This window comes from Salmo salar, chromosome ssa01 (assembly GCF_905237065.1).
Source record: "Salmo salar chromosome ssa01, Ssal_v3.1, whole genome shotgun sequence".
Classification (NCBI taxonomy): Eukaryota; Metazoa; Chordata; class Actinopteri; order Salmoniformes; family Salmonidae; genus Salmo; species Salmo salar.
The window spans coordinates 141,464,604-141,478,988 of NC_059442.1; the positions used below are offsets into that span (position 1 = coordinate 141,464,604).

A 14,385-nucleotide genomic window follows, 5' to 3' on the forward strand; every position below is an offset into this window, starting at 1 on the left:
CGGATACAACAGGTGAACAACAACAACAACCTCACCGTGAAATGCTTTCTTACAAGCCCTTAACCAACAATGCAGTTCAAGAAATAGAGTTGATAAAATATTTACTAAATAAACTAAAGAAAAAAAATCTAATCAATCAAGAAGTAACACAAGAAATGTACATAACAATAACGAGGTTATATACATCAGGTCTGAGGACCCATGCCAAATCTTTTCAGTCTCCTGAAGGGAAAAAGGTGTTGTCGTGCCCTCTTCACGACTGTCTTGGTGTGTTTGGACCATGATAGTTTGTTGGTGATGTGGACACCAAGGAACTTGAAACTCTCGACCCACTCCACTTCAGTCCCGTCGATGTTAATGGGGGCCTGTTCGGCCCTCCTTTTCCTATAGTTCACGATCAGCTCCTTTATCTTGCTCACATTGAGAGAGGTTGTTGTCCTGCCACCACACTGCCAGGTCCCCCAGTTAAATAGAGTGGCTGTTTCAGTAAATGACTCTTGGCTTATGGTCTGTGGTGCTTTTCAGAACCCTCTTTCTATTCCAGCTGGCAGTCTCTGTCTGGGATGTGATGCAAAAAGCTCTTTCTGAGAGTAGCCCACTTAAGCACCTGTGTGAGGACTGAGCATGCAGGGCCTGATAGGCACTGGGCCAGGAGAGAGAGAGAGAGAGAGATGGAGAGATGGAGAGAAAAAGAGAAAGCACAGTAAGGTGGAGGAAGAGAGAGAAACAGAAGGCATATGCTCGAGGAGAAGATGATAGAGAGGGAGAGAATGATTAAGAGGGTGAGAAAGAGAGAGAGCAAAGAAAAGAGGGCACAGCGAGAGGCGAGAGAGAGAGAGAGAGAGCTCTGCTGTAGCTCCGGCACAGCTGAGGAGCACTCTTTTCCTCAGCTCCATTGTCAGATGGGAATGAATGTAGTCAGTGCCGTGCCAGTCAGCCCCTGGCGTTTGTCAGCTCTGCCTGCTCTAAGGGAGAAATCACTGGAGAATTCACACTATAATTGTAGGGCTTTGTTCAACAAGGGCAAACGAACGGTCTTACTGTTTCCACACGCAAGCTAAAGCCAATAGCCTGAGAGCCCACCCTTATCATGTGACAGTGGTGCTTCAGCAAGCAGAGAACGGCCCTTTACATTCTGCTAGGTGTTCACCAATATCATAGACAAAGAGTGTGTGAACATTTTTAAGAATGACACATCTTCGGACGGATATTCCACACAAAATGATTCATTCGCCATTCCTTCTCCATGGCATGGAGTGGTAAGAGAGATGAAACATTTCTTCATTGGGGTTTTCTGTAGTCTATTTCTGTCCTCTAGGACAAATTCCATGTTAGCTTAGCTCTTTAAAAGATTCACAGGCTCTCAGAAGACATTCTTCACACATTAGCATTGCAGACTCCCTCTGAACCTCTTATCAACGTGGTTTATCAGCAGGGTTTCACCTTCCTTCAAATAATTAGCAGCTCAATTAGCAGCTCTGGCTCAGAAAAATAAGGAGAGAAAGAGCGAGCATGAGATAGAGAGAGAGAGAAAGATAGAGTGAGTGATGGAGAGAAAAAGGGAGCTATATGAGTGTCTCTTCATCTGCCTCCAGCTATCTGTGAAACTGGGAATATGCAGATGGTATGGTACACAATGTGGTCCTGAAGTGGCTGAGTGTGTGTGTGTGTGTGTGTGTGTGTGTGTGTGTGTGTGTGTGTGTGTGTGTGTGTGTGTGTGTGTGTGTGTGTGTGTGTGTGTGTGTGTGTGTGTGTGTGTGTGTGTGTGTGTGTGTGTGTGTGTGTGTGTGTGTGTGTGTGTGTGTGTGTGTGTGTGTGTGTGTGTGTGTGTGTGTGCGTGCGTGCGTGCGTGCGTGCGTATCTGCATGCCTGTGTCTCAGAACATTGTATCTGTGTTTTCTTCTGGATGATTCTGAGGACACTGTATTACGTAACAGCAGCAGTTCTTCTGGTGGTGGTGTTTCCATGTATACTGCTACATTACCAGCTGACCTCACACTAGTCTTAGCTAATTCACTTACACATTTGGATCAACAACAGAGGTCTAGTAGGGACATGCACTCGGATAGAATCTCATGGTGTCCTGTAAACTGTGAGTGTGTAGGCCGCTACTGACTGTTCACACACACACCTAACCTAGGTCATTACAATCATTTAATGATATTATCAATTTCATATCACTACCTGAACAGAGATAAACAGATAAAGCATTGGCAGCACTGTCTAGTCACCAACAGTTCCATTTCCTACTGTGTCAAATCAATTTCCTGTCTGCTGTCTCTCTCCTGTTGGGGTGTGAGCCTGGCTCTCTCTGCACCTTCCTCTCCTCTAGTAACACCTTGTATGGGACAGATGGCCCAAACTGCAGGTCTCCTCTCCCCCTTCTCCACAACGCCTTTCCCAAAAACGCCACTATATGGACTAGCCAGGTAGGCTGAGCCGGCACGAACCAACCAGACCCTGTCACAATTACCACACCACTAGCCTGGTTGCCAGTCTCTTTAGCTAACATTCCACTCTTTGTACTCCATGTCATGTGCGAAAGCACAAAGAAAAGCTAAACAGACTGGCAACCAGGCTACCACACCACTACATCTCCCTCTCTATCCCAAACACCATCCATCACTGCTATGGCTGGAGGGATGACTCAAGGCAAGGCATGGTGCCTGGGGTATCCACCACACACATCATACTGTACATGCTACATACTTGCACAAGTGAGCAAGAATGGATGGATGCATGTACATATAGTACCCATGCACACAACATCATGTCGCAATGCTGAAAATAATTCACCACATGAAGAGCCTGTCATGTGACTGCAGGGGAAAACCAAGTCGAGGAGTGAGTGAACAACGCGCATGACTCATTCCATCGTCCCATCCCCCACCCCTGACCTGCATCTCTCCTCCACCCTCTACCATCCCCTCCCCTCCCCTCCTCTCCTCTCCTCTCCTCTCCTCTCCTCTCCTCTCCTCTCCTCTCCTCTCCTCTCCTCTCCTCTCCTCTCCTCTCCTCTCCTCTCCTCTCCTCTCCTCTCCTCTCCTCTCCTCTCCTCTCCTCTCCTCTCCCCAGTCACCTGTGGGCAGCTGTGATGATGGACAGTCCACCCATCCAACTGGGAGACCCATCCCCTTCCCCTTCTTTCCATCCCCCTTCCCACCCCTTCTTCACTTTTCCTCTGCTAAGAGACAGTGCCTCTCACATACGCCCACTCACGTGGCAACAAACCGGGAGGACACAAGCTCTCCAGACAGAGCAACAACACAGACTAAGGAGAGGAAAGAGAGGGCGAGAGACAAGCAGGAGAGATAGAGGGAGGGGGGTAGAGAGAGAGAAATGAGAGACAGGCAGGGGAGATAGAGGGAGGGGGTAGAGAGAGAGAAATGAGAGACAGGCAGGAGACAGAGAGAGGGAGGGGGTAGAGAGAGAGAAATGAGAGACAGGCAGGAGACAGAGAGAGGGAGAGATGCAGATGGAGAGAGAAACAGACAGAGGCGCATGACAAGACAGTGAAACGAAGAGAGAGAAATAAACAAGGAGAGACAAAGAGGGAGTGATATAGTGAGAGTGAAAGAAATTGAGATAGCAGAATGTGACATAGCTACAGCACTTCACCTTGTCTACCCAGCCTTGTTAGGGCACACCTTACAGTGCAATCACTCTCTGCCATACACTCTCAATTTTCACACACTCGTACACACAAACACACACACGGTCAACAAACCTGTCCTCACTGGCAACGTGCCAGGCAGCTACAGCAGAGCATCATTGACTTACACACATTTAGTGTACACACACACATATTCCAAAGTATGCACGCACATGTGAACATACTATGTCTTTCTTAGTAGAAACCCTGAGAGGACAATGTTATTCTCTGACTTTCAGCTTCTTAGCCAGAGGCTTTGAGAGGAATAGCAAAAGAGCAATGGTGCACTTTATTCCAATAACCATCAGACCATTTCCACTCCATTGGTTTCCCTCTCATTGATTGACATAACAACTTCATAACAACAGAACATACATGTATCTAAACTGACCTAGTGTAAACACATATTCAGAGCACATGGTCCCAGTGGGACTTGAACCCACAACTTTAATGTTACAAACACCATGCTCCAACATACTGAGTCAACTGGGTGAAAAACAGAATGCCATACAGTGCTTTAAATGACCAGGTCTGTGGACCTCGTGCCATTAATGACACTGTATTAGGCATGATCTAATAATTGCAATCCTCAGTTTTAAATGTACAACAGACTATAAAATGTAATCTAATCCTGATCCACTGTGTGCAGCAATTGCAGTCACCCTATGATCAATAAAATAACTAGGAAAAGCAATTGCATCTCCCAGGCAACAGCCTTAGTGGCTGAGATTGGTTGTTTTTGTCCACTTGTACACCTCCAGAGTACAGTCATTGTAGTGATGAAATGGTTCATTCTTGGCCGATGGTGGGCGCCCAGATTAAAGCCGGAGCGGGAGCCAATGAGAGGGCATGTTGGTGAGCTGCAGTGTAGACTCACAAAATAGAGTTAATCTCTTTGAGCAGTGTCAGTCAGGGCAGCTCATGCAGCTCCTCTCTCTCTCTCTCTCTCTCTCTCTCTTTCCTCACACTCTTGCTCTCACCTCGTTCCCTAGTTTCTATCCCCCCCATCTTTTTTTTTTTGCCAATCTCACCAGAATTATTTCACAATCACCCAAAAATTATACAACTGCTTCTATCAGCTATCCTAAAAACAATATTGTACACAAAGCATAGCCAACTCTAAAACTGGGCCCACCCTTCATCAACTGTAGAAATAGGCCCACCCTTCATCAACTGTAGAACTAGGCCCACCCTTCATCAACTGTAAAACTGGGCCCACCCTTCATCAACTGTAGAACTAGGCCCACCCTTCATCAACTGTAAAACTGGGCCTGCCCTTCATCAACTGTGAACTAGGCTCACCCTTCATCAACTGTAAAACTAGGCCCACCCTTCATCAACTGTAGAACTAGGCCCACCCTTCATCAACTGTAAAACTAGGCCCACCCTTCATCAACTGTAAAACTAGGCCCACCCTTCATCAACTGTAAAACTAGGCCCACCCTTCATCAACAATAATAGGCAGACATAAATGAGATGATAAATTAAGTGAAAATACAGTGATAAATCTCTCAATGGGATAACATAAAACAATGCTGATCATCAATAAATCACCAAATTAGACTATATTTCCCAGCAGCACTAGCCAGCGTGTAGCCCCTCATCTATGCGTGTCAGTCAGTCAGTAAAGGGATTTATTTTTACACTATAGTATCTCTCCCCTCTCACAAACTACAATTAGCATTAGAAAAAGATAGCTAGGGACCATACTCCAGCTCATACTGTTCTTCTTTTGTTGGGATACAGATAATTCCTTGCATTTTGCATTCTTCATATTATTTCATATCATTCCGCCATGCAATAATAGTTTCTTGGATTGAACCATTAGAGATTAATTGTTTTAGCCTCATCAGTAAATGAGAGGAATCCTATGCTGCAAAAGAGACTATCCTAGGTAAGTATTCTAGTCTAATGTGCTAAATGCTGCAAGCACCAGCACTCTAATAAAGGTGGGTTCTTAAACGGAGTTCTCCAGAGAACAGTGCAACCTACTATGCAGGAAGCACTTTGACTTAAAACAGCTGCATCAGTAGAAATTGGAGAAATCTGAGATCTGAGAAAAAGATATTCACATAACTTTCAATTAATAATGTATTTGGATATTTGACGATGAGGCTCATATATCTAGAGCAATATTATCTAAGTGACTATAATAGACAAAAGCTAGAGCTCACTTGCACATTCATGCTGATCTGAACTTACAGTACCTTTAAAGTCTCAGAGATCACAGTGATAGTCTGTCTACGGCACTACTCCCTGATTGAGTTGCTATTGTGGGTCTGCTGTTGTGTGTCATTCCTCTGAAGAGCTCTCCTAGGTCCTGAAAGCAGCCTCAGAGAAAAGGACAAGCTCTGTACACTAAACAGCCAACAACCAACCTCTGTTCATCTGATAGTGGCAGATGAGATATGAGGGAAAAATTTAACTTATTACTGAGGTATCAACTGTCGGAGGAATCGCACCATGATGTTTATAACTGGTGTCTGTTCCCACCTGTCCCTTAGGTACATTAGGTCCTCTCAGGGGCCGCCGTGATAGGATAACAGTATGTGTGACGTCTCCACTACGAGCTTCCTGGTGAATGATGATTTGTTTGTTTGTCTGGTGTTTGTCTGGTGGCCACACCGCAGCCTGCCTCCTACATTCTCCATAATGAAGTTTTATGGATATTGTTGTCGGTTCACTATGTGGAACGATCACTGTTCTCCAGCCTTGCAGCTCCTAATTATACTTTATTGATTCTGCCCAAACACATCTCTTTGGAGTTTAGTTCTGACAGCAGCTTCCCCTGTATTAGAAAGTATTCACTTGATTTGGAGCCTGCCTTGATGCCATCAAACAGTAATACGTGAGTTTTATTTTGTTAGACTGAACACGGGATATGCACAGTGTGTCATCTTACAATCATCTGATTTCAATAATATTCTTTATACAATGCATTTGGAAAGTATTCAGACCCCTTGACTTTTTCCAAACTTTGTTACATTAAAGCCTTATTCTAAAATGGATTAAATCATTTTTGTTCTCCTCATCAATCTACACCAATACCCCATAATTACAAAGCAAAAACAGGTTTTCAGAAATGTTAGCAAATTTTGTAAAAATAAAACACTGAAATATCACATTTACATAAGTATTCAGACCCTTTACTCAGTACATTGTTGAAGCACTTTTGGCAGTGATTACAGCCTTGAGTATAACGCTACAAGCTTGGCAAACTTGGTTTATCCTATTTTTCTCTGCAGATGATCTCAAGCTTTGTCAGGTTGGATGGGGAGCGTCTCTCAAGAGATGTTCAATCAGGTTCAAATCCGGGCTCTGGCTGGGCCACTCAAGACATTCAGAGACGTGTCCAGAAGCCACTCCTGCGTTGTCTTGGCTGTGTGCTTAGGGTCGTTGTCCTGATAGAAGGTGAACCTTCGCCCCAGTCTGAGGTTCTGAGCACTCTGGAGCAGGTTTTCATATGGGATCTCTCTGTACTTTGCTCCGTTCATCTTTCCCTCGATCCTGACTAGTCTCCCAGTCTCTGCCACTGAAAGACATCCCCACAGCATGATGCTGCCACCACCATGCTTCACCGTAGGGATGGTGCCAGGTTTCCTCCAGACGTGATGCTTGGCATTCAAGCCAAAGAGTTCTATCTTGGTTTCATCAGACCAGAGAATCTTGTTTCCCATGGTCTGTCCTTTAGGTCCCTTTATGCAAACTCCAAGCGGGCTGACATATGCCTTTTACTGAAGAGTGGCTTCTGTCTGACCACTACCATAAATGCCTGATTGGTGGAGTGCTGCAGAGATGGTTGTCCTTCTGGAAGGTTCTCCCATCTCCACAGAGGAACTCTGGAGCTCGGTCTGAGTGACCATTGGGTTCTTGGTCATCTCCCTGACCAAGGCCCTTCTCCCCCAATTGCTCAGTTTGGCCGGACGGCCAGATCTACGAAGAGTCTAAACTTCTTCCATTTAAGAATGATGGAGACCAGTGTGTTCTTTGGGACCTTCAATGCTGCAAAAATGTGTTGGTACACTTCCCCAGATCTGTACCTCGACACAATCGTGTCTCGGAGCTCTTTGACCTCATGGCTTGGTTTTTGCTCTGACATGCACTGTCAACTGTGGGACCTTATATAGACAGGTGTGTGCCTTTCCAAATCATGCCTAATCAACTGAATTTAACACAGGTGGACTCCAATCAAGTTGTAGAAACATATCAAGGATGATCAATGGAAACAGGTGTCACGGATGTCGTCTGGAATGGAGGACCAAAACGCAGCAGGAATGTGGATGCTCATCTTGATTTATTTTAAATAACAAGAACACCAAAAAAAAAACAAAGAACGCACGATCAACAAAACAGTCTTGTAAGGCTCACACAGGCAAAACAAGAAACAATCTCCCACAAACACTAAACCAAACAATTACCCATATATAGGACTCTCAATCAGAGGCAACGAGAAAGCACCTGCCTCCAATTGAGAGTCCAACCCCCCATTAACCTACACATAGAAATACACCAACCCAGAAAGAACATAGAAGTACAAAACATAGAACATAAACCAAAACCCGGAAATAATAAATCAAACGCCCTACTAAATAAACCACCACCCCGAACCACATAAAACAAATACCCTCTGCCACGTCCTGACCAAACTACAATAACAAATAACCCTTATACTGGTCAGGACGTGACAACAGGATGCAACTGAGCTCAATTTCAAGTCTCATAGCAAAGGGTCTGAAAACTTATATAAAGGTATTTCTGTTTTTATTTTTAACAAAAACCTGTATTCAGGTTATGGGGTATTGCGTGTAGATTGATGAGTAAAACATTTTTTTTTTAAATCAGATTTTAGAATAAGGCGGTAACGTAACACAATGTGGGAAAAGTGTAGGGGTCTGAAAACTTTCCGAATGCACCTTATACCTAGACTATTACCACCAATGGATAAAATCATATAGGAATCCAGTTATAGTGGTGGTGGTGGTACTCCTCTATAAACTGGTCTGTGATCAGATTTATCCAGATGTCCTGGTCCTAATTATTAAGACTAGAAAAGGAAACCTTGCCCTGGATCAGAGATTTAACTGAGACTTCCACCGAAGTATGGGCCACATGTCCCCCAGCTGTTTGACTTCTGTGTCAGAGTCTGGGAGCTAGTGCAGGGCCCTGCTCTGTGATGCTGGTGGTTCTGTGCTAATTAAACACACAGGAGGAGATGGAGAGGGAGAGAGCGAGAGAAAGGAGGAAGTGCGCATTGATTTACGACACTTGTCATCTTCTCCCCTGAAATCAGCCAATGGCTGTAAACAACCATGGCCCGGGATGCCAATCAGAGCCCAGAAGGACATGATTGACGGATATGGGATCCGGCAGCTTCCAGGAAATACACTGGGAGGCCATTTTGTGTCTGACATAAACTGTATTGCATTATAGTGTGTCACATCTCTACTGCAATGCTGTTCCCTTACGGCAGCACAGGGGTCTGGGGCTAAGGACAGGACAAGGACAAATATCCAAGTCCTAATAGTGCCATATTCCTTTCATAAAAGTGGCTGTCTGTTATGTGTACTTGTAATTCACAGAGCATCTCACCAAACCAAAGGCTGTCACACCCACCAGAAATATCAATGCTGGGAGGCTGTGCTCGGGGGATAATGATGAGTACTACAGTCATTATGAGTTAACTCATAACCAGACCTGCTATGTGCTATTATTACAAAGACATTGTTTATTTTTCTCTTGTATTGATTTGTGAGAAATGTACACTGAATATTCCACTATGGTGTACAGAGAATTGAACTAGTGCTATCGCTGTTTGATGAATAGTCATTTTACATCTCCTGCAAGTCAGCATATCAAGGACATACATTGAGGAATGACAAAATCTAAATGGGAAAATGTGCCTCTACAGTATATCTGAATGCAAGATGAAACTCATAATTGAGATCAGCAAAAAGCTTTGATTGTTGTCATGGCTGTATAAAGTCTGTGTTACAAGCTGTCATCACTATTTCCATCCTATATCATGTAATTATTGTGACAGCATTATGTACCTCTCATGACAGAGACGTTACTTTCATAATACCCTGTGGCCTGAATCTCTCTCTCACTCCTCTAATCTCTCAGTGTTTCAACAGATCCCTGTAATGCCAATGATGACACCACGGGGTCAGGGGAGTGAATGGACTGACACAACATTGTCTGATGTTCTCCAAGTTATCAGGAAACCCCAGTGCCAACAGAAGGGAACTCTGTATGTCCACACATCCAGACAGACAGAGAGTGCCTCTGTCTGCATCTACGCAATGAACCCCGTCCCTGCTACACGCTGATAGTTTCTATTAAAAATCCAAAGGCCAACAGATTACAGCAAGGTCCCAGTAGAGAGAGCATTAAATTATTGTTTCAGTGAGAGTAGGATTGACAGTGAGAGAGTGTGTCAAAAATCAAATCAAATCAAATGTAATGGTCACATACACATGGTTAGCAGATGTTAGTGCGAGTGTACCGAAATGCTTGTGCTTCTAGTTCCGACAGTGCAGCAATATCTAACATGTAATCTAACAATTCCACAACAACTACCCAATACACACAAATCTAAATAAAGGAATAAGAATAAATACATATAAATATATGGATGAGCAATGACAGAGCAGCATAGGCAAGATGCAATAGATGGTATAAAATACAGTATATATATATGAGAAGTGCAAGATATGTATACATTATTAAAGTAGCATTATTAAAGTGACTAGTGATCCATTTATTAAAGTGTCCAATGATTTCAAGTCTGTATGTAGGCAGCAGCCTCTCTGTGTTAGTGATGGCTGTTTAACAGACTGATGGCCTTGAGATAGAAGCTGTTTTTCAGTCTTTCGGTCCCAGCTTTGATGCACCTGTACTGACCTCGCCTTCTGGATGGTAACGGGGTGAACAGGGAGTGGCTCGGGTGGTTGTTGTCCTTCATTATCTTTTTGGCCTTCCTGTGACATCGGGTGCTGTTGGTGTCCTGGAGGGCAGGTAGTTTGACCCCAGTGATGCGTTGTGCACACCGCACCACCCTCTGGAGAGCCTTGTGGTTGTGGGCGGTACAGTTGCCGTATCAGGCGGTGATGCAGCCCGACAGGATGCTCTCAATTGTGCATCTGTAAAGGTTTGTGAGGGTTTTAGGTGACAAGCCAAATTTCTTCAACCTTCTGAGGTTGAAGAGGCACTGTTGTGCCTTCTTCACCACACTGTCTGTGTGGGTAGACCATTTCAGTTTGTCCGTGATGTGTACACCAAGGAACTGTAAACTTTCCACCTTCTCCACTGCTGTCCCGTCGATGTGGATGGAGGGGTGCTCCATCTGCTATTTCCTGAAGTCCACGATTATCTCCTTTGTTTTGTTGACGTTGAGTGAGAGGTTGTTTTGCTGACACCACATATTCCCTCCCTGTAGGCTGTCTCGTGATTGTTGGTAATCAAGCCCACTACTGTTGTGTCATCTGCAAACTTGATGATGGATTTGGAGGTGTGCATGACCATGCAGTCATGGGTGAACAGGGAGTACAGGAGGGGGCTGAGCATGCACCCTTGTGGGGCCCCAGTGTTGAGGATCAGCGAAGTGGAGATGTTGTTTCCTAACTTCACCACCTGGGGGAGGCCCGTCAGGAAGTCCAGGACACAATTTCACAGGTCGGGGTTGAGACCCAGGTTAATGATGAGCTTGAGGGTACTATGGTGTTGAATACTGAGCTATAGTCCATGACCAGCATTCTTACATAGGTATTCCTCTTGTCCAGATGTTTTAGGGCAGTGTGCAGTGATATGGCGATTGCATCATCTGTGGACCTATTGGGGCGGTAAGCAAATTGAAGTGGGTCTATTGTGACAGGTAAGGTGGAGGTGATATGGTCCTTGACTAGTCTCTCAAAGCACTTCATGATGACAGAAGTGAGTGCCACTGGGCGATAGTCATTTAGTTCAGTTATCTTTGCCTTCTTGGGTACAGGAACAATGGTGGCCATTTTGAAACATGTGGGGACAACAGACTGGGATCGGGAGAGATTGAATATGTCCGTAAACACACTAGCCAGCTAGTCTGCGCATGCTCTGAGGACGCGGCTAGGGATGCCGTCTGGGCCGGCAGCCTTGCGAGAGTTAACATGTTTAAATGTCTTACTCACGTTGGCCACGGAGAAGGAGAGCCCACAGTCCTTGGTAGCGGGCCACCTCGTGGCACTGTACAGTACTATCCTCAAAGCGGGGAAAGAAGGTGTTTAGTTTATCTGGAAGCAAGACATCGGTGTCCGTGACGTGGCTGGTTTTCATTTTGTGGTCCGTGATTGTCTGTAAACCCTGCCACATACGTCTTGTGTCTGAGCCGTTGAATTGCAACTCCACTTTGTCTCTATACTGACATTTTGGTTGTTGGTTTGCCTTGAGGAGTGAATAACTACACAATAGAAAACAGCAGGGAGCGGGTGTGGCAGTAGCCTGTGATCAAGAAGACTCAGGTGACGTCAGTGCAGCTGGTCAGGAAGAGCAGACTGACATTACATTATCCCCCACTCCTACTTAATGCCAACAATTGTATCTACAAATTTCAGGGTTTGCCAGAGAAATGTAACTCCAACATTAGTCACAAAATGTCTCATGTCACTATGCCGACCATGAAAACTAGTCTACGCTACACTAGTCTGGCAAAAAGCTAGTTAGCTTAGTTAGCTTTCTGCTTACCAGCTTGAATGAAAACGCAATGATTGTTTTCCTCCAGGCTGCAACCATATCTCTTCAGCGGTATGGTGCTAGTTTTATTGGTTCCCAAACAATGGTTTCCAGAGGAGACTTTGAGTCCGCCTGATAAGGTAAACTAAGCCTGTTAGCTAGACGTCAAAGGCTTGCGACCTGAGGTGTAGGTTTATTTTTTACATGTTAGCACATCGTTAGCTTTTGTCATGTCCTGACCAGTATAGGGGTTATTTGTTATTGTAGTTTGGTCAGGACGTGGCAGGGGGTGTTTGTTTTATGTGGTTCAGGGTGTGTTTTGTGTATGTGTTTTCCTTCTTCACCAAATAAAAAGAAGATGAGTATACATTTTCCCGCTGCGTCGTGGTCTCTACCCTACGACACCCGTGACAGAATCTCCCACCAACCACGGTCCAAGCAGCGGAGGAAGCAGCAACAGAAGGACTGTCGGGAATCATGGACATGTGCGGAAATTCTGGACGGGGCTGGACCATGGCACCAGGCTGGGGAATATCGTCGCCCACCGGAGGAGATAGAGGCAGCCAAGGCGGAGCGGCACTGGTATGAGGCTTTATACGCGCCGATGGGGAAGCACGAGAGGCACCCCCAATAATTTTTTGGGGGGGCACACGGGTAGTTTGGCGAGGCCAGGATTGAGCCGCAAGCCAACTCCCCGTGCTTATTATGGGAAGCAACTGGAGGGGAGAGCGCCGGAGTATGCGGAAGTGCACACGATTCCGCCCATGCGCACGCACAGTCCGGTGCGAGCGATCCCAGCCCCTCGTAAGTGCCGTGCTAGAGTAGGCATCCAGCCTGGAAGGAGGATGCCTGCACAGCGCATCTGGCCACCAGTGCGCCTCCTAGGCCCAGGCTACCCTACGCCTGCTCTACGCACGGCAACCAACCGCTTGTGCAGGGCTGCTATTTCTATCCAGCCAGGACGACTTGTGCAAGAGGTGGCCTCCAGACCTCCAGTACTTACCCATGGCCCGGTATATCCAGTTCCTGCTTCTCGTGCTGACCCTGAGGTGCGTATCCATAGTCTGGCGTCTCCTAAACCAGCACCACGCACCAGGCTTCCAGTGGTTCAGCCCAGTCCAACTCGTCCTGTTCCTGCTCCTCGCACTAGCCCTGAGGTGCATGTCTTCAGTCTGGCACATCCGGTACCAGCACCACGCATCAGGCTTCCAGTGCGTCAGCCCAGTCCAACTCGGCCTGTTCCTGCTCCTCTCACTAGCCTTGAGGTGCGTGTCCCCAGTCTGGTACCTCCACTACCAGCGCCACGCATTAGGCTTCCAGTGCGTCAGCCCAGTCCCGAGCTTCCGACGACAGTGCCCCGTCCAGAGTGTCCGGCAACAGTACCTCGTCCAGAGTGTCCGGCAACAGTACCTCGTCCAGAGTGTCCGGCAACAGTGTCTAGTCCGGAACCGAGTGAGACGGCCTACTGTCCGGAACCGAGTGAGACGGCCTACTGTCCGGAACCGAGTGAGACGGCCTACAGTCCGGGACCGAGTGAGACGGCCTACAGTCCGGGACCGAGTGAGACGGCCTACAGTCCGGAACCGAGTGAGACGGTCTACAGTCCGGAACCGAGTGAGACGGCCTACAGTCCGAAACCGAGTGAGTCTGCCTACAGTCCGGAACCGAGTGAGTCTGCCTACAGTCCGGAACCGAGTGAGTCGGCCTACAGTCCAGAGCTCCTAGAGCACAGTCCAGGGTCCTCAGTGACTGGCCTCTGGCAAAGGTATGCAGTGGGGGTAGTTTGGTCAGGTAGGGGATTAAGGCCTGAGCCTAAGCCACCTCCACTGTAGGTTTGGGGAGGGGGGGTGTAGCACAGGAACAGTCGGTGACGGCAGCCACCCTCCCTTCCCTCCCTTTAGTTTTGGGATTTATTTTAGTTTTGGGGGTTATTTTAGTTTTTTTGTGTGAGGTGCATCCGGGGTCTGCACCTTTGGGGGGGGGGGGGTGTACTGTCACGTCCTGACCAGTATAGGGGTTATTTGTTA

General features: G+C 46.4%; 1 protein-coding gene across 18 annotated transcripts in view; it reads right to left on the minus strand.

Annotated features, from left to right (window-relative positions):
- The window catches only part of LOC106567059 (dynamin-1), an 83,571-nt gene that overhangs the window by 66,142 nt on the left and 3,044 nt on the right, over positions 1–14,385 (minus strand). The gene's annotated exons all lie outside the window — the stretch shown is intronic.